Source organism: Pipra filicauda, unplaced genomic scaffold, assembly GCF_003945595.2.
Source record: "Pipra filicauda isolate LSUMZ 115617 unplaced genomic scaffold, ASM394559v2 scaffold66_size7647185_pilon, whole genome shotgun sequence".
Taxonomy (NCBI): Eukaryota; Metazoa; Chordata; class Aves; order Passeriformes; family Pipridae; genus Pipra; species Pipra filicauda.
In genome coordinates this window covers 7,261,640-7,288,579 of record NW_024104831.1, presented here as the reverse complement: position 1 = coordinate 7,288,579, position 26,940 = coordinate 7,261,640, and the positions used below count along the sequence as shown (strand labels likewise).

At 39.7% G+C, this 26,940-nt stretch overlaps 1 protein-coding gene across 4 annotated transcripts in view; it reads right to left on the bottom strand.

Moving 5' to 3' along the window:
• Window positions 1-17,704, bottom strand: part of CALCR (calcitonin receptor) — a 159,278-nt gene extending 141,574 nt beyond the window's left edge. For 2 of the 4 annotated variants that reach the window (XM_027749207.2, XM_039388624.1), the window contains exon 1: window positions 16,497-16,841. The gene's annotated coding sequence lies outside the window, so the exon portion shown is untranslated. Of the gene's footprint in view, window positions 1-16,496; window positions 16,844-17,450 lie in introns of those variants that run through there. The other 2 variants (XM_039388625.1, XM_039388623.1) reach the window with 2 other exon arrangements.
• Window positions 17,705-26,940: the final 9,236 nt, after the last annotated feature.

Here is a 26,940-nt window from a genome sequence, read left to right as displayed (position 1 = left end):
CACTTTCTGCGTGCCCAATTCTGTGATAATCCATTTAAATTCTGCAGGAAAAATACTTTAAAGTAAAAAAATCCAAAAGCCAACTGATACCAGCAGTGTTAAAAGGATGCCACCTACTGGGCACCTCATCAGCCTCCAGTAAGAGATCTGGAGAGGTAGGTGAAGTCATCTAAGAAAACTGAAAAAGTCTGCTTTGCAGGGTAGCTCCACAAAACTGGGAATAATAATAATAATAATAATAATAATAATAATAATAATAGCTGTTATTATTGTTATTATTATTATTATAGCTATTATTATTGTTATTATTGTTGGTATTATTATTATTATTATTATTATTATTATTATTATTATTATATCTCTGTGCTCCTTAAGCTAAGGATTTCCAAAAAACTCTACGTTTTCTTTCTTTTCTGTCAGCTTTCTCATGCCTCCTTTTTTCTTTTGTAGTAGCAGCAGCAATAGACATGTTTCATAAGCATTTATCTTTGTATTTTCCTATTAACTCTTCCCCTCATGGTGTCTATATTCCTGATGAGTAGGTTGCATTTTAACAATCTGTTCACCACTTTTCTCTGTGGTCCTCCTTAAGGCTAATAGGCACTGTCCAGGCTTCCCATTGAAAACAATTAAAATATGCAATATATGCACACAGAGGCAGAGATTCACATACATGCAGAGGTAGACACAAGGAAACATGGTGGAATTAATATTGTGCTGTAGGAGAAAATTAGGCTGTGCTTTAGGCTCTGTTTCATATGGTGTCAAAAAGAAAAGTTAAAAAAGAGGTTTCAGCTTTGACTTTTATTTCTTAATTTTGTGAGACTATTTCAGCCCTGTTACTTGATTGTTTGGCCACTACATTCTGCTTCAACTGTTGGGTCTCCTTTTTATTTACAATATTGTTTTCTGGAAGGAAACTGTCAGGCACATTTATGTCTAATATCCCTTCCAATTGTGGAGTGCAAAATACCAGAAAAATCTGGAGAATTGGAACAAGTTTATAAAGTCTCCAGGATTAAACATAAACCTTCAGAAAACTGTGTAGTTCTTGTGCAGTTCATTACAGAGGACTAACAAAACAGAGAGACGCTTTCTCATTTACCATTGTGACCAATTTATACTATTTTAGCAGAGTTAAAAGACTTTGAAACACACATTTATACCTACCCTCTCTAGATTCCTTTTTTACAAAGAGTAATGCAGTGTAAAATTAATTATATAAGCAGACTGTCTTTGCATTAGACCCTACTCACATTTTATTAGATCCTATTCTCATTTTCACTCTAGTCACTTTGTTACATTGACAGTACAAAGAGGACTTCATATGAATCAACTTTTTTCAAGTAAGAATTAAGGCTTTAATATAACAGCACTGTGATGTACAGTGGGTCACTGGGTTGGTTTACATAGTTTTAAAAGAAGCAACACTATGCCTCCTGAGGGTATCCTCCTTTTTGTAACTGTAAGAAGTATTTGGTGCAGTAACTGATGTGGTAATAGCACAGATGTGCTTTTTATTCAATACACAGTTTCTTCTCACCCAAACCAGAGTGAGCCTACTCACATCGTTCTAACTGCCCGCTCCATAGGACCGCTATTATTTTTTACTATTTCACTCCCATTGTCATAGCACAATAATTTATGATCAACCAGCACCTGGGTGTCAGCAAGTCAAGCCCACTCTTTAAATTCATGCTCACAGAGCTTTTGCGCCTGTGGCTGTCAAAAGGAACAACTGTATTACAACACTCTCAGAGTGTGCCTGCACTGTGGCAGGACCAGCCATCACACTTGGGCCAGGTGCGATGTTGGGTGTGTATGTGCCCGCCTGAGAGCAGCACTGAGGCAGCCCGAGGCAGCAAGCAGAGATCAAGGCTGCAGTCTTTTGTGTTTGGTGCTACATCAGCCTGGTAACATCCCTTCTGGCCCCCACTGGCATCAGAGCAAGCCAGCATGGCTCAGAGCAGCACCTCTGCAACAGGTACATCCCTGTCCCACATGTCTGGTGGCCAGAAAAAGCTGAAAGGGTTGCTAGCATCTAGCTTCCCTTGATTACAGTTTCTGAGGCCAGCACACACAGCCTCCATGCTGGGAGTACCTAAGATCAGTCCAGTCTCCTCATTAGACACTGAGGAGATTAATTTTGTCATGTATTTTTATTGTATTCTACCATCACACAACTTACTTGTACAGTACTTTGAGAAGTACTACATTTTTCCTGTCCACATGGCAGTGCTTCTTACTTGCTATATTTGCCTAAAAAGGTTAAGTTCACTTAGGATGAGAATACTATGGAAAACAGTTTGTGAAATGCTGCTTTAATAAAATTATAAGAAAAAATCGAAATCACCGACTTTTAAGAACACCAAATCCACCTTCTCAACCTTTCCACCCTCATGCTTTGACTATACCCAAGGATTTCAGATACCCTGCTGAAACATCAAAGAGAATTAAGAAGGAGGAAATTACTCAGGAATAACAGTGTGCAAATTAAGCAGGAGGAGAAAGAGGAAAGACAGTTTTCAACTAGATCCCTCTCTCAAATAGTGGTCTCCAAAAGTCTCCCTCCCTTTTTTTTTTTTACTATTAACTGGGAGTTCTGTCATACATAATCCTAATGCTTTGGAATTCAGCAGATTTTGAGGAAGTCTAGAGGTGTCTTAAGTACGGTAAACAAGTATCTTTGATATTTGACAGTATCCCACATTCTAACTAGTTTGAATAGCAGATCACATTTTCTATTAGTTCCTGTCATGGAAGAACCTACTCCTGACATGCTCCAGTCTCACTGACAGGATGGGAGTGCTTCCAGTCACGGGAGCTAACTCATGCCCTGGTACTACTTAATTTCTCTTGCAGCGTGTAGAATCTGCCCTAAAAAAAATACCTTAAAAGGAATCAAAGTATGAAGAACGGACTTGTACCTCTTTTATGAGGCTAATGGTAATGATCCACAGAGAAAATGCAAGTTCTTAATGGACTAGTATTAAACCTGAACATTAACAGACTCTCTCTAATACTGCCACCTTCTTTAAGATTGATGAGTTTAACTATTCAGTGGCATTGAGATCACTTCAATATTGGCTCTCAATGGTATTCTAACTATAACACCTTTAGCTTTCTGAAAATCTTTTGCAGTCTAAAGCTTTTAAATTTCTGCATTGTTTTCACTTTCCACCTCTGCTTTTACTAATGGATGAAATTTTTAGCAAAAATTCTGTGTTCAATGATGTTAAAAGGTCTTCTAAAGAAACATATATGGTTCATTCCTGTGTTTGTATATCACTGGTGTCCTTATGTCATATAGGGTCTCTTGGAATCATATTAATAAAACCAAATTCATGTAATAAAGTCAGATGATTAAAGACTCTCCAGATTATAAAGGTAACTGAAGTTAGAAGGCACTTGGACAACCTTTATCAGCATTCTTGGAGATAGGTACTACAATTTTAATTGCTTGTCCTCACACTTCTTTTCTCATTGGAATCCTTCTTCAAGGGGTTTTAAAGGATGAACAGTGCCCACTGAATCAAAATTTATTCAATACTTTATCACTGGTATTCAGTGATTTCATTTATTGTACATACATAAAACTCTGCATGGTAGACAGATTTATTCATTTCTTTACAAGGCTTTTTCCTTGGGGCTCATTACTGCAGTATAAATGCTTCACTGACAAATAACTAACCTCCAAACTACTGCTGTTTGGTGAGAGATAGCATTATCGGGATTCCACAGATGAGGAGCCCGTGATGCACTGATGGGTTGGCATCCTTTTCCTTAATCAAAGACTTCTAAAACTTACTATCTGCTTTCAGTAGCTCAGCATATTATACACAGGAAGGATGAAGAAGCACTAAGACATGGAATGAAAAATGTTGAAAAGACAGTTGACAGTGTATTGTGTTTTCATAAATGTTGCCATGTATATCACTATTGCAATGTCCCCAGCTCATGCAACACATCCTATAGAGATCATTCCCATGGAATGTTGCCTTTTATTTCACGGTAAACTGTATCCATATTTTCTAAAATTCCTAGGCCATTTTTGGATTGCACATAAAAGTCTGTTCCTCCTTCAAGTTCTTACAGAGGTGACATAATTTCTGCTATTTAGCAGATAAGTTGCTGACCCTACTCTGAGTTTCAATTCCTCTGAAGATACGAGTGCTTTCAGCCCTTTTTCTTTCTTCCATTTGTGGATATGCTTGGATGCCTTCTTTCGAGACCACAGTAATTCCCTGAGTCATAGAAAAAATAGCCTGTAAAGGGCCTCTGGAGATAACCTAGTAAACCCTCTGCTCAAAGCAGGGCTAACTTCAAAGTTAGATCTGCTTATTCAGGGTCATATCCAAGCCAGTTTGAATTTCTCCAAGGATGGAAATTTCACAGCCTCTCTGGGCAATCTGTTCCAGTGCTCAACTGTTATCATTCATCTGCTTGCTAATGATTTGGATCTGACTGTGATTTGGAAATGCCCCCAATATCATGTGACTAACACTATCAGGTTTTAGTGGCATTCACTCTGGTAAGAGCGTGAGACATTCTGCTATTTCAAGACCTTTCTTCTTTGATATATCTTGTGCAGATAATTCACCAGCAGGCTTTTATGAAACATTGCCTTCTGGATAAAGTGTTGGAAGGCACTAATTAGCTCCTCTCCTTGTCCTATCTGACTTTCTGGTACCAAACTATGCATCTAACATAATGAATATGGTTGTTAGAGAGGGCCTGGAAGTGATGACATTTAGCATGAGTGGGTTGTTTTGTTCCTGTCTCATTGCATGATTGTTCTTGTGTTGATTTGTTCCTGATTCATCGCTCCTAAAGATCTTGAATATCGATGCACACATGGAATACCCTATCATTTTTTCTTCTCTACTGCCATCATCAAGTAAACCTTTCCAAAGGCTTCTTCATTTTTCTAATTAATGTCTTTATTGCCAAAGGTCTTGCAGTGGAAATAGCTATCACAGTGCAGTATGCAGTTCTAGTACTGCCTTGTAGGTAGATTCTGCAGCAAGCACTTGACATCCTCTGTCTTCAAACAGACACATAAACGCACGCTTGACAGGCTTGCTATTCTTTTCCAGTATTCACTATTTTTAATGTATTTATCAAATTTAATGAATAGCTAAACTTTACATCCAAAATTATTTCTGCAGGAATGTCTATTATAGAGATATCTGGATGCTTACTTGTATCTGTGGACTTTTACCCACATAGAATAAATGTTCTTGTATCCTACTAGCCTTGTTCTGTGCCAGAGACAGAACTTTTTCTGAAGACAGTCCCAAAAACTTGTACCCCAATACTGATGCTTGTTTTTATGGCTATTTCTTCCTAATTTATTTGAAAATATGTATGGCTCACCACCATAAATCTCCTTTTTTTTTTTTTTTTTAACAGTAACATTGCTGCTGGCTGCTTTCCCCAGAGACCTTTTTTAGCTGCACACTCTTTGGCTTTGATCTTCTCAGTTTGCTTTACAGTATTTAAAATACATCATCTTGAACACCCGTTTTTCATTTTTCATTTTATGATACTTCAATGCTCACTGGCAATTTGCTTGGTTTGTGGCCATGGAGCATGCTTCTGAAGTGAACTGTGGTTGATGCTTCTCTCTGGGACCATGCACACTGAGTGACTGCTGACCCACATTTTATCATCCATGTGTCATCACCATTACTGAGGTGTCCTCTCATCTGATCTGTATCTTTCATGCTCTAGCTATTCTAGTGGTATTCTAGGATGTTCAAGTGTCCTCCACTTACATACTTTTATTTCATCCTTACCTCTCCTGCTGGAAGTCTCCAGCACCACACTTCTCCTCTGAAAAAAGAATCTTTTTATAATCAGTTTCAGCTGGCTGATTCACTCACACTAAAGGACTCAGTAGGTCCTCAGCTTTCCTAGGATTTCTCTCTGAAACCATATACTTCAAATCGCTCCAACAGTCTATTCACATTTCTTCTGTCAGCTTCACAACTTTTTGCTTCTTCTCATCTCTCTGTAAAAAAGAATATGAGAAACAGAGGATCTTCCTCCTTCTTTGCCTGAAGTCCAGCAAAAAACCTGATTCCGCCAACGAAACCTGTGCATTAAATGAAGCTTTCTTCTTTCAGGTCTATACTTCTTGCCTTCCTCTGTATGAGGAACATAAAATTTTCTCCAGATTCTCTCTGTGAACTTGGTTTAGTTTACCACAAAGACAGTTAATATAAAGACATAGCTAACAGTATGCAAGTCCTGCTCACACACTGAATGCCATGAACTAAACAGAATTGCTTAAATTAACTAGCTTTTCAGATGGCCTCTGTATCCTACCCTCTAAAGCTCGACACAATAAACCCATGAAGAATAAACACCACTGTCTTAAGATCATTACACCAGTGTATTACAATGGTGAAAATGGCTCACAAAACAGACTAGAACCTTTAAAGTCTGCTACAAAAGTTCAGCAGGGCTGAAATGGTCACAGCAGTGGCAGATTGACATCCTACACGTTTCAGTCCTGAAGGAAAATAAAACCTTACCAGAAATCTTCACAGAGTGTGCTGATAGCACAATACTGGTGAGACTCTGGCAGGTCATGTACAACTGGCACATTGTCAAGGGTACTGCCCTGAGCTTCTCCTTTATGAACTTTCTTCTGTTCTACTCCTGCCTCCTCCCACACATTAGCTGTTTCTTCTCACCTACTCTCACAGTACTCTTCATTCTTTCAGTACCGTTCACAACTCCTAGTCAGACCTAGCTCCTTCCAAGCTTTCTGCCACTGCAGTTCCAATCTCTTTCCCTGACCTTTAGTTTCTTCCCTTCTTAACTATCTCATTTTCCTGACTTCATGACTCCAGTATATTTAGTGGGGAAGGGGGGAGGGAATTCTGTCTCTTCCAATGCATCTTCCTCCTAATGTGCTGTTCTGCTAGTTCCTACCCTAACGAGCCTCTAAATGCCTCTTTCTGGAAATGTCAGTGGTTTTCAGTTATCAGTTGGTCCCTCAGCATCTAACTTATTGCACAAGCTTGTCCTTCTCAAATGACTCCTGCTCCAAATCCACAGTTCACTGGCCCTCAGTAGTAACTCCTAATTCCAGTTCCAGTATCCCTCTTCCATGTCTGAAACCATTTCCAGTTTCCCACATTCCATACTGTTTATACCTCTTCCCGCTCTTCCTTTGTACTTTAGGCTTGTTCTATGTGCTCTCACGTAGGTAGCACAAACTGGCTTATAATACCACCTCAAAACTGCAACTACAGATGAAAACTCTAGAAGATTCAGGCTATACATGTGTGGGTGTGTTCTTACACAAATGGTAGAAGGTTCAGCCTTGACTCAGAAGCCATCTACTGCCAAGTCCATTTTCCACCACATGGTAGCAAAAGAACTTCTCAGAGAAAAAGAGCGACCAGAACTTGCAAACATAAGCAAAGCAATATATCCTGCACTGGAGGAGATTTTCAGCAAACATGAAAATTATATGGCTAAAACTTTTCAAATAAATTCAATAGATTGAAGGTAGAGACAGGGTTGTGGTGGTTGGTTTTTTTGGTTTTGATTTTTTTTTTTTTTAATAAGTATGCACTGAGAATAGAGCTGTATTCTCTCCCAGTATCTCCTCCAGGCTGTTGTATCCTTCTCCATCCAAATTATTTCCATTGTTGAGTACAAGACACTCACTATATTATGGTGCAATTTAAAAAATTGAAATAGTATTTAACAGCAATAAAATATTTTTATACATAAATGAAATTTTGCTCACTTCCACAAGTATTTTTATAATGATAGTAAAAATCTGGATTTCATTTTTTAAAGTCCTGTAATTCATCAATATCTTTTCTTTTCACTTGAAAATATTTGAAGATTTTCAAAAGAAAAATAAGTTCTGAAATACAATTTTTTAAATTCTATACTGAAGTAATTGGCATAACTAACTGTCTTTAAATGTCACAGTCATGTGATTTCTCCATATGAAATTACACATCAGTGGGAAACCATAATTCATCACTTCAAGAAACCTCTTATCAAACATATTCTTTCATGTGATATATGGCATGTCTGTAACATTGATTATAGTAAATAATATGCTGACCATATGTTGCAAGGTATTTATATAAGTAGATAAATGATAGGCCTTGATACTAATAAAACATTATCCTAATATTTTGCAAGAGAATGAAGACACTTTCAGATAATAGCTGAGGTTCCAGAGGACCCTTTCTGCGTACAGTGCACACACATACCTCCTTCTGGCTTAACCACACACATTTCTCACTCACTGCAGACCAGTAAACCTAATTTCTTTTCCTCTTATTAAAGAGGAGGCTGGTATTTTAAATAAAAAGATTTTTGTAATTTCTGTCACTGTGCAGGCAATTCAGCTACAGTAATGACAAAATACTGGGGTGGGCTTAGATTTTTAGTACGCATGTAAATCTCAGATGTGAATTATTTTGAGCAGCAGATGAAAGAGAAATGATACAGTTACCCAGTGAGTACCTACAGATTTTTCCAGTGATGACCTCTGATTACATCAGGCATTTCATGGGATAAACACATTTCCTTAAAAACACTGCAGATCTGATTGGCAATAAAGTCAGCAGGCATTTAAACACTTACAAATCCAAATTTACGTGTTTTCTTTTCAGTGCTGAAATTACTTCAGTCTTTAGGAAGCATATACTATGAAATACCATGAGACAATAAAAACAAAAAATGCAATAAAAAACAGCTGAGTAGAAAATACTGGGTCTGCTTTATCTGTGAGAACATATGGTAATAATGATTATTATTTATTACTTGATCCTGCTTCAATCCAAAATGTACTTGGCAACATTTGAACACAGAGGAAAACATTGTATTGTAACACAAACAGTTCAAGGGCTTAAAAGAGTCAAGCCCTTCAGCAGTCTGTAGTAGTAGAAGTGGCCCTCAGAAAATTAAAGGAAGTCTCCACTCACACAATTTGTTCCCTATAACCGACTTTTTCTCAAGACCAGGGCTTAAAGGATTTGCTCAATTCCAAGCACTACAGCTCCACAGTCAGGAGCCCATGATCAGGTGTCTATGGGTTAGTCTTTCAGTTTCTCAACGTTCTTAAACGCTCTGAAGCAAAGCAAAGACTTACCAGAGATGATCCAAACTGGTCAGACTAAACTACCCTTTGAACTAGCCTCACATGAATCCTGTTTGCTATTTTCTTTTGTTAGAAACAGAGTTCCTGGAAGAGTTGCAATATAAAACATTATGATTCAATAATCCACTCAAACACCTGTATAATCAACCAAACCAGTATCAGTGATCTGTCTTATCAATATATTGTATATGCAAAATTAAACACTGGAATGTAAGTGAAATTTCCCCTGCTAAAATATTTGTAAGTGAAAGACAGTGCTGTCTATTACTTAATTAGGCATTTTGTAGCATAACTTTCCAGAAGTTCATCTCTACCACTAAATGTTCATGTGGATATAGCATTCAAAGCATCTCTTTCTTCTGAATTATCTATTTTCTGCCAAATATTCTTTAAATTTTGTGTTAATCGATGCAATTTCTGCATCTGCATCTTCAGTCTTCATAGTGTTTCCGTCCCAGCAGCAGCAGCACAGCTGAGGATAACAGCAGCAAACCTACTGCTCCCTTCAGTATTGTTTTGGAGACAAAACAAAATGAGGATCCCATTAGGAGCTGGACTGACTGGTGAGAACAGGAGTTCTTATCAGGAGAGATCCAAATTTTAGTCACATGAGGAAACTCATCAGTCTTAGATACCTTTCTCTACCAAAACTGAGAAACTTTAGGAAGTTTCTCTATGCAATCTAAGTAGTAAAGGTGTAAGCATCCTATCTCCTGTCCCTCAATATTTAAGGCTGGAGGAGATTGCATGCAGCTTGTTCAGAAGTATGAAATGTTCAATCTATTTCAGGCTGCTAGTATTGTCTGGAGAGAGATTATCCTGACAATGTAATGATCATCTAGTATCTTTTGATGTTTATTTTACTCCACTGGAAGAGAGATGGCAGCTCATAACATCAAAAAGCTGTAACTTTATGGGACAGCACTCATACCTCTTCTGTGAGGAATCACACTTATTCATTAAAAGATGCTTACCGTCGGATGTTGTCTGACATATGGCAAATTACACCATCATGTTTCAACAACAAAAAGGGAGGGCAATGTAAGAGAGGGGCCCAGTGATGAAGCATCTGCACAGTCACAGGTAACTAAGACTACAGAATACAGGCTACACACTAAGGCTACAGGTAACTAAGATTATGTGAATAGAGACAAATATCAAGAAAGAAAGTTGGATGAAATCACATGATGATAGCTCTGCTCAAGAAGTTTAGGTTGTGCAACATAAAGTGAGACACAAACAAGTTCAGTACTGAAGGCAGCGTAGAGCATCACCAGTTTGGCGCTGCACCGTAAAGCGGGTAAATTTAAAAAGAAAAATTTCCTGTAGCGTTCATGTTACTTCTTCATAGATCACAAGCCCCATCCAACTTGGCCTTGAACATTTCCAAGTATGCGCCAATCACAGCTTCTCTGGGCAATCTGTTCTAGTGTCTCGCCACTCTCATCATAAAAAGTTACTTCCCGTTATTCAGTCTAAACTTGTCCTCTTTCAGTTTAAAGCCATTACCTCTTGTTCTATAACTATATGCCCTTGTAAAATGTGACTCTCCAGCCTTCTTGTAAGCCTATTTTAGGTACTGTAAGACTGGAAGATCTCCCTGGAGCTTTCTTTTTTCCAGGTTGAACAGCTCCAGCTCTCTCAGCCTGTCTTCATGGGAGAGGTGCTCCAGCTCTCTGATCATCTTCATGTCCCTCGTCTGGAACTACTCCAACAGCTTCATGTCCTTCTTAAGTTGGTGGTCCCAAAGCTGGATGCAGCACTCCAGGTGGTGTCTCACAAGAGCAGAGCAGAGGGGTAGAATCAGCTCCCGTGACCTGCTGGTCACACTTCTTTCTATGCAGTCTAGGACATGACTGGCTTTCTGGGCTGCAAGAGCACATCACCACCTCATGCTGAGCCTTTCTCCAACCAATTCTATGATTCACTTGAATCATGACAGTTTGATTTGCTCTGGCACACACAACTTATAGGGAAGATCAAGATACAAATGAAATACAACTGCAGAGCTACCTGTGATTTTTCTAAGCAGTTAACATTCATTACTGATATCAGCTGGACGGAAACCAAGACTAACAGAAATGGAGTCATCCATCTGTACACATCACAGGTGAGACACTACAGTCACTTGATCATCCTCATGTTAGAGGCATGCCTCAGTGCTGCCTGAGAGAACAGAAATGGCTAATTCACTCTATGAACTTATTCAGTCTTTGATTACCTTTCTCTCACGTCCACTGAGGTCCAAACAGTGCCGTGGATTACAGCATTTTTTGTTATGTGAGCACTGGAAATTAAGTAAATATTTCACTATTAAAAAACCACAAGCAGAAAATTTAGTTGACCTTTGAAGGGACACTGTGCCAAATGTGGAGTCTCATTCCAGTCACTAACAAAAAGGTAAAACAGAAGTTTAGTTTGTTTTTCTTTTACAAGTATATCTCAGCATAATCTTAATAATGGAGCCTTGACATATTTGGAATGGCAACATTTTGTTTTCAGAAGCATTCAGTATATTTAAAAGAGATATTCTTAACTGTCAGCTTAATTCTGAGAAGGCAACTGTGAAGATAAGACACAATTCATCTTGATTCAAGCAACCTCCAGATATGTCTGTAAATTCACTTGGCATTGCCTGCAGATGTGTTCAATTTCTAGGACAAACCATCAGAATAAAAATCTTCTTTTCTAATTGTCAAGAGGTAATTCAGCACTTCATAGAGCACCCAGGAAGAGAAAGGCATTTCAAACACTTCCTTTTTAATAATAGCAATTTTCTAACCCCCTGCTTTAGCTTTACCTCAAGATAACGAGGACATCACAAACTAAACATGTCAAAGCCACCCAAGTTTACATCATATCTTACTACTCCTTTAAAGTACATACCACTAGAGCTACCATGAATAAAATATTGTGAAATCATAGATTCAAAAATACTGAAGAATCTACTGAACGTATTATTCATCTAACCATTGGTAATAGTTAACATTATTGATCAAAAGCCACAGGCTAAAGGATTTGGTTCTTATATACACTGCTGAATATGACCAAGCAGGAAATTATTTGCTAAACAGTGTCACAGGAAACTGTAACACTGAAAATGTGACATATGAAACTGAAAAGCATGCTTATTTCCAAAACCACTACTAAAAGTGTGGTGTAAACAGCCAATTCTGCCAAATCTGTGTCAAGTCTTTTATATTATAAATGATAAAAAAGCCAAGGTCCAGATGCCACTCCATGTCACCTTTACTGAACCCCACATGATTACTGTGCTAAAAACCAGGAGTACAGCTATCATGTTGAGGTGCAGCAGATAAGATGCACTTCTATGAACTGCATTTCTCAGTTTGTTTTGTGTACAGCATGAACAGGTAAGAACACCAGTACTGTACCATCAGTCCATCTTCCGGACCCAGAAGTCTTCGTCCCTGCAGCTTCCCTGGGTCTCTGGTGCACAGGTTAAGCTGGTCCTTGCAGTAAACCACCTTTCAGGACTACAGTTCAGTATGTGGCTTGAACAGTGCTAGTTCACCTGTCCACCATATGATCCTAATTCAGAAGGCATTTAGGGGACCATGGAAAAACACATGGCAGCATACCTCTGGTGTCCTTTATATCTACTCTTGCTCCAAGTATTATTCCCTATCAACTATGGTCAATGACTCCACTTTCTTCTTGTGGCTGAACACCAAAATTTCTTCTTCTGCCTTGTTTTAATGGTAAATCTTTCCATATATCCACACAAAGCAGCACAATCAGTCAAATGGAGCTCACTACTAGAGGTAACTACCACCTCCAGGTCCTTCCCACTCTGAGGATTCATATCCTTAAATGAGGGTCACCTCAAAAGCATGGAGCCATCTGAACAGCTCATAGGCTCACTGGCAAAGCAAGACCATATCCTTGGTTTGTTCAGCAGATGCCCTGAAGAAAGACTCTTGCAGTATCTGGATACCATCTTGATTAAAAAGGTGTCCAGCTGAAACATTCCCATAACTTCAACACTAAACACAAGGCATGGATTTTCCAGTTGTAATTTCCAGGTGACTACCAAGACCAGTGTTGCTGGCAGTGCTCCTTATTGACTGAGATGTGGCCAATTATCTCTTCCATTGTTATCTTGTATTAGGTAGTTCTTCATGTGAGCAATTCAGTGTGTCTCTCCACTTAAGTTATTAGTAATTCACTCCATTGAAGTGAGTGAAAGCAATGTCAAATGGAAAGTGGGTATAAGACCAAAAACCAGGCCAAACCAATATGTAATTAAGTGCTGTTCTTTCGTAGGCTAATGCTAGTAAAAATTAAGGTTAATACTGAAGAAAATAAGATCAGAGGAAAATAATATACAACCTTAAGGTACTGGTCATTCATTTCTGGGTACCTTTATCAAAGAATCAATTAACATTTAATCCTGTTAAAAGGTGCTCAGTGTACCCTTGTTAAGTAAAGAGTATTTGTATTTCAGACCAAGATTACCTGTTGGCCTACTGCATGGCCTTTGGCAAGATGTCTTAGACTTTCCTGACTACTTACACTGCAAATTTTTCAAGGGAGTGAATTTTACTCTGTACATGTAGTTGTAGGTAGGGACCTGACTGGATGCCACTCTAACACAAACAATGGTAGAGAGGGCTCAGCACATAAGATCACTCGTGAAAGGCCTACGATCTGTGTTAGCATTAATGAGACTTTCAATATTGACTTCAATGGCAATAGTTAGGACCCAAACATCAATTACCAGAAATAAAACAAAACTGAGTTTACCAGCTTATTAATATGTAGTCACTTTCAAAACCAAATTTCATGGTATTTGCCAGCATAACTTTGTCAAGTGTAGTTCAATTATTTAGTTGCTTATTTTCCCAAAACCTCTCTTTGCATGCATGATTTTTAAAACAAATATAGAAAGAGTTCCTGAAAAATCATTAGATAGAAGAACTCAAGTCATGATATGCTCTTTCTTCTTCCACTTTTATTTACCCAAAACTACTAGAAATTATTTGCAGCTATGTTGGTCATGCCAACATTATTATATAACAGGATTTGCACGTAGCTTCTTACAGGTCTACAGATACAGATTTAAAATTAACTGGCTAGGTTTTAAGCATTGTTCCACTTTACTTCGATCTGGAAGAGAGCTAGAATAAAAACAATTCAGCAAACATTCTGTAGAAAATTGTTTTCATTTTTAATGAAAATTCTCAACTTCTTCAGATGCTTTTCAAAACCATTCAGCTGTAGACATGGAAAAAAAAAGTTTGCTAGACTCGACTCAGTTCAGTTTATTAAGCAAAACCTTGTGAATATATTATTCAGTAATATTTCAACAAGGTTTTTAGAAAAGATGCTTCTTTTCTTTCATTTCCCAATAAAGCTTACAACCCACAGAGAACTGAATTGTAACATGATTTAATTGTTTGCTGACATTTTTATAGTACGTCAAATATTTAGCAGTTTACTTGTAAACTTCTTTGACACAAGCAAGGTAATCGACAACATTCCCTCATACTGTCTGAATACCTTTGTTAAAATACAGTACATATTCAAACTTCAATCCAACTTATGATCCATTCTCATGAAACAAAAATCAGAGTATAAGACAAATCTGGACTGTCTACTCCTCTTGAAAGCACAATACAGTTTATTCTATATAGTTTTTTAACAAGTGTTAAAACCTGTGTGGCTCTTATCCACAATTCTAAAGCAGTACTGTATAGAGTTGCTAGAAGTGCCATTACCAGTCAAATTGAAACATTGCCACTTGAATTTCTAACTAAAGTTGGCTGTCACTCACAATAAATGATAATGAAGACCTACAGTGAAGCCCACTCTTTGGAGAGGTTAATTGGGATTTTGCCATTGATCTTAACAGGACCAACATCTACTCAAGATTTATAAAGTTAGAATACTTCACTACATGCCAGTAGGTAGAGGAACACAGAATTTCAGTTAATTTAGAATTATTTCATGTCAACTAGCATAAGACAGCTATAGCAAGCATCGGAGCAGCAGCTTAGCAGAAGTTGCCTACTGGTAAAGGTTTTCATATGTCTGAAGAAATTAAAGGAAGTATTATCTCTCCTGAATTTAATTTACCTGCTTGACAATTATACCTAAGATTTTGAATGGTGAATTAAATTCCCTCTTCAGCTCAAAATCACCTGCAGTTTGAGCTGCTGGTAGCAAAGAAATGTTATCCTTGTCAGCCTTGATGCACTCAGCCCTAGAGCAGCATAGGGACCCTTCCACTGACCAAAACACAAAGGTTCTCCCCCAGATATCATCCTTTAATAACTGGAGGGGAAAAGGAGTAGAAGCAAGACCTTGATTTCATTCAGTGCCTATAAAAAAGCAAAGGTATTTTAATGTGATGTCTTGATTAATTCATTCTAAGCTCCCTTTATCCAGACTACTTAACTCTAAAGTGTACAGTCCTGGAAAGAATATCACACGCTGTATTATCCTTAAGAAGTTCGAGTGTATGTAAAAGTCAGTGTATGTAAAAAGCTGGCAGGAAGGCAACTGTTAGATATTGACAATATTGACTTCAAGAGATCTTGGGATACACATCTTTCTATTTACTCTTTTTATGAATGATTTTTTCATTCATCATTTTGGTCACAATTGACATTCTGTAACTAAAATAAACCAGAAGTTTTTCTTTTCTCTTTCAAATTGTCAACTACATTAACCTTGTCAAGAAACCCACAAGAACAAAATCAATATAGCAATTTAAAGACAAAATTGGCAGGCATTATACTGTACTTGGACACATCCAGTAAATAGCCTCATACATCAAACTACTGTCATCAATGGCAATATTCTGAAACCTACTAATGTTGTTTATTACATTTGCGGTGTGAAGTGCCAAAGTAAGTACAGATATCGGTCCAGTAGATGAAAAATAACACGGAAATAATATCTCACATGCTTGAGAAGCACGGACTAGTGACTCAGGTGTCATTTAAACGCCCTGTACTTCCAGCACGGAGAGTGGCTGCTCTCTATAAGCGATACGGTACCAGCAGCGACCTGCTCGCCCATGCAGAAGCCGCAGCGGGAACTCCGGGACCCACCGCGCCCCATCCCCGCGCCCCGACGGCCAGCTCCGGGCAGCGCCGTCCGTCCTGTGCCCCTTCCCGGGGTGGCACCGCACACGCCGACACGTCGGAGCTCCTACAACCCATTCCCTCTTTCGCCCCTATTTCTGGCTGCCCTACCAGCCGGGGTGTGACTCCTCCGGCATCCCCCTCTCCGCCGCTCGCTGGACCCTCGCGGCTCTCCCGCTCCGCGGCCGCTCTCCCGAGGTGGCGGGTGGGGAAGGGCAGGCAGCGAAGTTCGCGGGACTTACGGTGGCAGCGCTCCCAGCGCTGGCGCGGCACCTCTCCCGGCCTCCCGTCACCTCGGGCCACCTCCGCGGCGGCTCAGCGCCCGCTCCGGCACAGCCCGGACGCCCCTTCACTCCTCGGAGGAGCTCATGGGGCCGCCCGCTCCCCGACACCCGCCCGGTGGGTCCCCGCGTCCCGGAGGCTGCGGACAGACACCAGCCAGGGTCGAGCGCTTCTGGCGGGGCTGCGCCTCGGGCAGCATCTGCCTCCTTTCGCCCGCGCCGCGCCCACCCCCCGCTCCACCCCGGGCGCCGGCGAGGCTTCGCGCAGACGTCGGTGCGGGGCGGCCGGAGCCCGCCCGGCGGCGGCGGCAGCGCCTCCTCCACCCCCGCCTCCCCGCCGCTCCCGTTCGCTCCTGCCGCCGGGGCAGCCGTGCCGGAGCCGCCGCTGCGGGGGCGGGAGGAGCGGGGCCGCCGGCGCTCCCGACGCACCGCCTGAGAAAGGAGGGGTCCCGCGGCGCGGGGGCGAGGGACGCCCGGCCCGGGGGCCTGGGTTGCGCCCCCCTCGTCCCCGCGGAGAAGGCGGAGGCGGCAGCGCGGCGACTGCCCTTTGTCAAGGCGATGCCTTCCGAGCGGGGCCAGTGGTCCCCGCACCGCCGCCGGCTGGGCTGTGTCCGCAGCGAGAGTGTCAGGGGCCTGGCCGGACACCCCACCTCCTCCTGCTCTCGGAGAAGGTCCTCAGGCCCGAGCCAGCGTTCTGGTCCCATCGCGGGCACCTTTCCGAAGAGGAAAGCCGGGGGAATGCAGGGTTTGGAGCGTGGGACCCTGCGCTCCTGCACCTGGGCGAGAGGGGCGCTACCCCGGCAGCGGATCGCGGGCTGCCGGCGCCCCTGCCCACCCCGGGGATGCTACCCCGCGTCCTCCCATCTGCCCCGTCTCCTCTGATGCTCCTCCAGCTTGCGTGAACCATCTACCTACCGACCACCGAGCTGGGGAGGATGAACAAGGGTCGGCCGCAGTATTCACCGGACAGCAGAGTCATCTAAATTCCCATTTCTGCTCCAGAAGGTGTGTCAGCGTTTTAAACCAAATGAGAGGACGAGGAAGACCTGGTTCCGTCCACCTCTGCTCTCCTCAGAAGGGCAGACCCCAATAACATGGGCATCCAGAGGCAGCTGAGCCAACAGCCCCCACCTCGCGGAAGAGCGTCGAGTGGTTGTGCGTGAGGTAGCGCAGGGAAGGACTTCTCTGCTGTGACTGCTCCAAGCTGCCCAATGTTTAAATATCCAGAGAGCCACAGTGAGGCTGAGACGGAGCGAATGCACAGTGATTCACCTCAGCACTCCTAACAGACATATCAGTGTGTACAGCAGATACTGGGGTGTCTTCCCAGCAGATGGAGTCAGGAGGCAAACAAACTTGCTCAAAAGGTACCACCAGCCGGCTGAGAACAGCTTTATTCTTTCGTCTTTCTGTGCGAAGGGTGTTACTGCCATTAAATAAAAGGAACTTTGACACTGGCTTTGAAGTCGCCCGGCTTACTTCTGAATGGAAAGTTAGCTCCTACGGAAGCAGTTCTCAAGTGTTTTTCTTCCACCTACTGCTTTCTCTTACAGATTACAGTCAAATTTTGCAGCTTGCCTTTCTCCCAGAAACCTGCATGCAAGCTGAGCTGGCTGCCTTTTTCCAGCACAGGCCATGCTGAGGAGGGCAGGAGGGAAAGGAGCAAGGGAAATTAGTGCTGAGGAGGTGGTGCTGGGCTTGGCATGCACCGAGTTCTAAGAAAAAGGAACTCCTTGCCACTTTTTCCAGCACCTGTTAAAAAAGTGCCACTAGATAATACTGTCAAAGAAACTTGTCCTCCTTGATACAAGAGGGGATAGGAAACCATAATAAAAGTTGAGACACTTAAAGAATACTGATGTAAATCATCATCCCTTTAGGATTTAAACTTTTACTGTAGGTTTCATCCTTTATCCTTGTGGATACAGAAGGTGAAACAGTGGAAGCTGCTTTTATGAGCTTTAATAAAGCCACAACTTTTTCACTGTTCACAGCATTCTCTGGCAGGAGCAGTGAAGTTAAGGGAGGTTCTCATTAGCTGTGCTAGGTCTGGAACCATGGAGCAGCACCCCTATGGACTCACTGCAGTCCTGTCTCTCTCGTGCTACAGCTGTGCCTAGGTGGGCTTGGATGAGTCATGGTTCTAAGTGCTTGAGATGTTTGTGGAAGAGGAACTGCTGAGAAGCAAAACCTTAAGCTGAAGCCTAGGGAAAGCAGGAGAATACCCCTTCCTCTCATTGCAGCAGTAAGTTGAAAGAGCTAAAATAGAGAGCTTTTTCATGCCTGATAGCCTGGCATATTTTCTTTTCCAGAGGTTTGAGAGGGTGTGAATGAGTGGGTCACCAAATAGGTACAGATTGCTTTAAAAGATAGAAAAAGCAACTGAATTAGGTGCATGCAGGTGATGGACTATTTACCAGTAGCTTCTTCCATAGTCCACCCATTTAGGTTTTATTTTCTTTGTGTGTGTGTTGTCTGGCTAGTACTGTTCATTCTATGATTGGAAAGCATCACAGTTTCAATGAATGGTTTTATACTTATTTCAAAACGGGCTGTATGTTACTCTGTTTTCTTAGTGAGTAGCATTCATTTGCTGAAGTATAAATCTGTCATCCCATAATCTGGAAGTAGGTTTCTTAAGGTTTGGGTGTTTTTTTAGTAAACTTCCATTTTGTTAACCATTACCTTGCACACAGAAGCAGCACTCTCCCATTTGTTCTGCTATAAGCAATTCTGTTGTGCCCCATGGGACTGCAAGCATGAGTAGTTACTATTTAGCATGTGTGTGAAATACTGATCAGGCCCATAAATAACCACTGGAAAATTATTATTAACTGCACCTTGGCGGTTTTATTTCTGCTTGTGCTCAGGAGTCATTACAACACTGACTTCTGCACAAAAGAGGTGACTGAGCCAATGTTTTATGTTGTGATATTATAGTGTTGCTTTGTACGTGAAAAGTGAAGTAAGACCAAGCCTGGTTCCAAGATTTCAGTGATTTCATTCTGTTATGAGGGAAAACGTTTTTCCATATAGTATGGAAAGTTGTGTATTTCTGTTGTTTATCTTGTTTGGACCATCTTTTTTTTCTTGTAAATATAGTTTCTCCACCTTTAACAGTACTGCAAGTAAGGATGTCACTTGTGAAAAAGACATTGTCTTAATTTTCTTGGTCAGGTGCAGAATTTGAAAGAAAAATCCAAGTTCCCAGCTGAACCTATAAGCTTTCCATTAATTGGGTAGAGATATTTTCTTTTGCAGATATGTGCATTGCAAGCTGTTTGGAGGTCAACTATTTCCTATGATCATTTGTCTATCTCTCCTGTGTGGAATGCTGTACCCCATAGGAACTACCCAGAGCACAGTATCTTCAAATAAGAGTTTGTTCAGATTTAGTTTGTTTGAAAAGTGGGAAGTGTGAGCACTGAGCTGTCTACAGAAGACCATGGAGGCATGCTGTATACTTTGATAAACAGATCATAAATAATGCATTTGAGTGAGAGCTACATTCACAATTTGGATAAAAAAGTGGAAGGAGTAAAAGACATAATTTAAACAGAAATGGTAATAAATTTGGCCTAATTCAGTTCAGGGTGAAAAGAATGGGAATTTGCCATTAGCTTCAACACCTTTAAGGCTTCCATGGGAATATTTAATTTTTTTGCATACAACTTTGTAATAATGACTTTGCATCCCTAGAAGTGACTTGATTGAAAACTCTGAGAATAGCTACAGCATTATCAGCAGCAATGCTGTTTTCAAGCAACCCTGCCTGCTTGAAAACACATCAGCTCTGTGAGGAGGAAATCTCATGGAGTGGCTATAGCTGCTGTTCAGGCCATGCTATCCTAACCAGATGATTTTCTTTAATTTTCAGAAAAAAGATGTCACTCTGGAATTAGGGATTTGAAGAGTGACAGGTAAACAGATTTATGAAGCTACTACCAGTTGAAGAAGTCCATTGCAAACATGAAAGGCAACATCAGGAGAAGTATAGAAGTGACTGGAAGGCATATGAACAATTTAGACCAGGATTATTAGAGGAACAGGACAGTGTTCTAGTTCTTTCCCAGAGATATCAAGTCATCCAAGGACTGTTTTTTTAAGACAGCCCTTTCCACAATGAAAGGATTGTGTTTAATTTTATGTTAGTTTTGTTTGTAGAAATCTGAAAATCAAGACTTACTTGTTTATCCAGCATCAGATACCTCATTAGAATGATGTACAAATTGTCTTAATGTCACAATATTTAAATAAGATGTATTTAAATAAGTTGATCAACGTACAATAATCTCAGTTAGTTTCTTAATGTACAAAAAAAACCATGGGTAATTACATTTGCCTTCTTGCTTAAATGTCTAGTTTAAATTTATGTTATTTAATCTATCCAAATGTTCATTCCACAGTTCACATCTCAGGACATTCTAAGAGACTCTCTGAAACATTTTGAAGTGAGAAGGGAAAAAAAAGACACATGTCTCTAAAAGAGAATTTGTTGCTGTTTTTTGTTGCATTTTTGTTGTTTTGTTTGTTTTTTTTTTTTTCAGAAAAACAGTCATTAGGAGTCAGTAATTAGTAATTAGGAGACAAAAAGGCAAAGAAATAGGAAATGAAAAATACAAGAAAATTAGTCGTATTCATGTTTTCAAAGAATAAGCAAAAATGAAGAGACATTCCAGTTGTAAGTATTTATAATATATTCAATTTTCTATAGAAGAGACTATTTTAATTTAGCAATACATGTTTTCATTAGTACAACACTCAGTAATTATGCATATTGGTAGCAAAAACACAGTGGGCTTTGCTTGCTCTATATAGAGGAAGGAAAGGGAAAGCAAACAAGATAATGAAAATCTGGGCAATGGGAACATTTCCAAAGAGTGGGCACCTGATTCCCTCAGAATGAGCAATTATTTTCCATCTTCACTTGGAACTCAATACCCTGGGCCTCATTAAGCCAGTGTGTAGCTGTACATGGTTCTAGAGAGACTCTCAGCCAAGCATCAAAAAGAAGAGCTTTTCAGGAGAACTGAATGCACCAACAGTTGCAAGAAATGTCCTCTCTGGTGTAAGTACAGTATATAAACCATAAAATATTCTAGATTACACGAGTTTTCTCTGGAAACTATTTCAAGAGCCTTATGAAATGTCTACAAACTATCAGCAGCCATATTTAATAAATCATACATACTTGTTAGGTCCCATCAATGTAATTTTTACATTAATTAATTCAAAGATGAGTATATTAATAATATTTAATAATATGAGAATTTTCACATTATTTGGAGTCATAGGCAATATAAGAATCTATCTATTAATATTCAAGACTAATCTATGTATTTTCATACAGATGACGTTTTCTGTCTTTGAAAGAGCAGGACGTATGTATTATTAAGGCTTTACTTACCCCTCCATATACGTTTTAAGTGAAACTAAAGCAGTGTTATATTGGTTCTGGGAAGAAAGGTGAATTTCAACCTCAGATCTTTGCTAGACAGATTTTTATTTCTGATTAGCATCTTAAAAAATCTCATTGCTTGGAAAATATAACTGTAATAGACACATAACTGACTAAATCCCAGCTCTTGACAGTAAGTGTAGTCTTAATCATTCTTATTGACCTAATTTGTTTGTCACTCAGTTTGGCACGTCTAAAATCAAGTTCTGCCCCTCCAAACAAGTGGTGTGTAGAAATCTCCTTTTGTTGGGTGTGAAAGTTCTCCCACAGTAACACAAGGAGTGACTGACGTAGACTTACTTGGGTGCAGAAATGTTTGCAGGATGGAGATGTTAACCATGAACTTTAGAGGGAGACACTGCTGCCTCTGATCAGTAAGGTCCAGTATTAGGACCTTATGTGCATGCATGTACTTGAGCAATGTGAAGGGAGGTGCCTGGCACATATTTGGCCATAATGTCATCTAGTATAGTGAATCTGGGAAATGTTTCAGTTGATTGTCAGTATCACAAAGAGATATTAGAGAAGAAGTCTGGTGGATTTTTTTCTTAGATCTTTAAGTAAAGATGAAATTGGCAGAATTAATTTCAAATGGGTAACCACCTTTATTCAATATTGAGAGACAGAGCAGCTGAACTGAAGAGGCAAAAGTTCAGAGTTTTGTCCAGATACATCTGTATTTCCTTATAGTCTTTGCTTCTCTGTGACTCTGCAGCCTGTAAGAAATCTGTGGAGTAGGGACTAATTTTCAGCGTTTCATCCAGCATCAATAATATAATCCATATTAGTCTAGAGGGTTTGACTAGCATGGGAACATCAGCTACTACTGTATAGTTAACCTTACTGTTAGGAATGGGGAGCATAATTATGAGTAGATTTGTAAATATACAGCACATAAAGAAAGTAGGATGAGAACGTTTGCATCTCAAAGGACTTAAATTTAGGTTCTGATGACAAAACAAGTAGGTGATTGCGTGCAACTGGGGACAAATGCTATCCTGGAGAAGGGAAAGCACTACAGAGATAAAATGCATGCTTATGTTCACATAACAAATTCAGCTTCTCATTTTCAATGTTATTCTATTGTCATTTGTCTTCACACATGCACACAAGCGCAAGTACATATTTATTCCAGTATTGTTATTAATTGAATATCTTTGATGCTGTTTTTCCTGTAACAGCTGCCCATTTAAATCTCATCAACCAAACTTCTGATAGAAACTAAACGTAGTCACTGAGGGTCAGATACTGAGAGAGAGCTGCAAAACACAGAACACAAGTCTTGAGGGAAATGTCTGAGCATAAAAACATTGCTTCCCTTCATCTGAACCTAATTCACTTTGTACAGCAGAGGCACTTTGTACAGCTGTGCATCTGACGTCTCCCTTAATTGCATCTCCTTTTCCCCTAATACATAAGTGAAATCACATGCAGAGGTCCTAGATCAGTCCTGTATTTCTGAAAAAGCACTGTAAGACTCGTCCTTCTTTAGTCAGTTGAAGCAGATGCAAACACAGACTGAGAGATGTCTGGCTCTAGAGGTTCTAGACATTAAAATGTAACAAGATCTCCCAGAGGAATCTCATTTTCTCCGGCACTTTTTTCTATTTCCATTCTTGATACATTTTATGGCTTTGAGGTACAACCCTCTCCTTAGTTCTTATCATCATGAAGTCTTTGCAGCTAGTCATGTCTAAAATACTCCTTTGTGTTTCATGTTTGAGCACACTGCTATTAGAAAGGAAAAAAGATGATGGAAAGGGAGGAGATGCAGAACCTGTCACCTTCAGAAGTCCAAACCAGTCATTTTAGCTACTGCTGTGTATCAAAAAGCAAGAGTATTAGAAGTTTTCAACCAGAAGACTGCCAATGCATTTCAGTCTTGGCCCGCAATATCTTCTCTATTTGTGTTCTGGACCTTGTCTGTGGAAGAAATTTGGAAAAAAGGTTCAAAGGTTTATTTCAGATACCAGTAAGTGAAAAATCTGAAATTTGTACATGAATAAGAAATGTCTCAGCCAATAAATTGCAATTGGAAAGTAAATCTTCTGCCGTAACTTCCTCTATGATATGGTTTTAATACATTTTATTAAGCTGAAATATCTTTTGAACTGTTACTTTTTGCTGCCATGTACTAAAAGTAAATGTATAGCATGGTTTTCAGTACTGTTATGTTCAGAGTTGTGCTTCATCTTATAGAGGTTTAACAAGGTTCATCTTTTCAAATTCTCCATAGCCTGATTTTTATCACTTAACTTGCAGTTTTACAGAGTGTGAAAATAATTCAAATTCAGGCAGCAAATATACCCAGGACTCTCACCTCTCCCCACACCACTCACGCATACACATATACACAATTATATCTTTATTCTAGCAATATTATTGATCCATTTGTTGTCCAGTTAAATCTCCCCAACAGAACTGTGAACACGAGTTAAGTGTGAGCAGTGTTTGCTGGATACTCAAAGAAGGTTGCAAATCACAGAAGAAGATCTGAGAGAGATGTGCTTAAAATTTCTGGTCCTGGTTTGAGCACATGGTATGAATTCAACAGTTACAATTTCTATATACTCTTTCTAAAGAGGGAATTCAGAGGACAGCATTAGAGATGTGGTGGGACCAGTTTGAATGCATATTAATCTAATGCAAATCCTGATCCTTTGTGCAGGCCACCATCGTCTTTCTAAATGTGATATCACTGAACTCACTTTGCCAGATGATTTTTCCTAGTGATTAGTTAATTTTTTTAAGACGTGGAACTTGGCTCGTCATATTTCTCTACAAGGTTGGGTCCTTAGAAGCTGAGTTGGAAACTGATGGTCAGTAACTTTTAATACATAAATAAAGTGTTTAACGCTAATATTATTTCTATATTTATTAAACCATAATGAAAACGGAAACATTTGTGGGTTTCATTCTTTCTTACAATGATTCTATTTACTGCAAGAGCGTTAGATGGTGTATGGTATGAAATATATTTCAGATGACACAATTCTTATTAAAAGTTTGGACATTAATTTAAAGGTGTTTCCAATCCCTTCCAAGAAAATTAGATAGGATAAAATTCCCTTCTTCCCAGAGTAGCTTCAGTCACACATCACGAGTATAATATATGTCATTTAGTAACAACAAGCACATGAAGGCCAGGGGCCTGAACTTGCTTATGCAAGTTCATTTTACTTTCCAGTATAAACTATAAAATGTTCATGATATATCCTTTCAGCTATTCAAGATTTAATAAAGTTCTTCCTGTAAGGTAAAGGACTCTGCTCTTTTTGCTGTTGTTGCTTTATGTTTTGATTTTTTGCAGGACAAGGTTGAGAATGCAGCAATGTTTGAAGAGGGGACTACAGATTTTGTTTGATTTGTCTTTTTTGAAGTTATTATGAAGCTACCTGAGATCTTTGTGCCCAGAGGAAGGCCATTATATCAAGATGAATTTTCTTACTGTAAGCATGTGTTTAGTTCAGATAATAAAACAGTCCAAATATTGAAAGTCTGTGTAGTGGGAGGATGTCTACAGTCTCTTGGAAAGGATTCTTTCCTCTGAGTTCACAACATTCAGGGCAGGAGATAATCTTTTGATTCAGCAAACATTACAGGAAAGATGTAACATCAGTCTAGTGAGGCAAAATGAAAAATGCCCAACTGGGATACCTTAGTGAAAGATGACAGGGATACTTTAATTGGCATCACCACTACATAACCTCTGAAGAAACATGGCACTTTACTTAGTTTTCTAAAAATGGATTTGAGTAACTGACTGAGAGTGTTTGCTCAAGACCATAACTTCTGCTATTCCTTTGTATTTGAAGAGAAAAATGAAGAGAGGCAAGCAGAAATGCTGAGCAGAGTTTTACTATACTTTTGAGTCTATTATGCTATTTCTAGGAAGCAGATGACAAAGTTGGTTGGGTTTTTTATATGAAACTGAATATATCTTACCAACTTGTTGAGTATTCAGAGTAACTACATGCATGCTTTACTAGCTACTTAGCTATGCAACTAAGAGAATAGTTGTAACAAACAAATATTGAAGTTGCTAATTTCATCATTTGTTAGGATTGAGTAGTAGATAAGGAACCAGACAAAATACCACATTGAGAAGGAAGATGGGGGGGTGGAGAGGAATCTCCTCCTGCTCCATACTCTAGGTCTGTGGAATTTAGTTATTTTGTAGGTATTGTTGCCTAGTACAAAGTCCACTAGTACTTGTTTTCTTTTCAAGATATTTGTATGTATAATCACGGGGGGCGGGGGGGGAGGAAATGGCCAAAGGCCAAACCAACTAACAAAAAACCAAGCCCCAGAATATAAGAAAAGTTCAGTTCCCAGTCCCTCAGCCTGTCAACTTCAACAGTATTTAAAGATTTTCCAGACATTTTACAATACAATATTGCTTTAGAAGTGTCTATTCCAAAGTGAATGGACATTTTTGAAGCTTGATATCGAGACACTGCAACATGAAAATTCATTTAGTTGACTTAAATGATGCTTCTATTTTTTATTTTTTTCCCCCTTAAAATAATGGGACTGGGGACTGTATCAGTGATGTTCCCTGTTACTTACTATGAGATCTCAAACTGAGGTTACAGAGCCAGTCTCTCCAGTCCCGATTCCCCTGAAGCCCATGTCCAGTCTAACACTTAATTCACTGGCAACACAATATATTAGTCAGTCACCATTTTATTGCTTCATTACTTCGAGATGAAATCAAAACACTTTTTTCTTGTAATTTCTAAGAGACATGATGATGTATTATGCTGATTTGGCTCCATCATGCAGAAAAGGTCATCTGAAGTACCAATTGTGCTGAATACTCACTTCTTGCTTTAGACACACTGACTTCCTTGAGATTCATTTAGGCCATACAAAAGGCAAGACAGTTCTCTCCATTATCAAAGCACGGTAAGTTACCTGGCAAAAAGGTTTAGAAATCATCCCAGT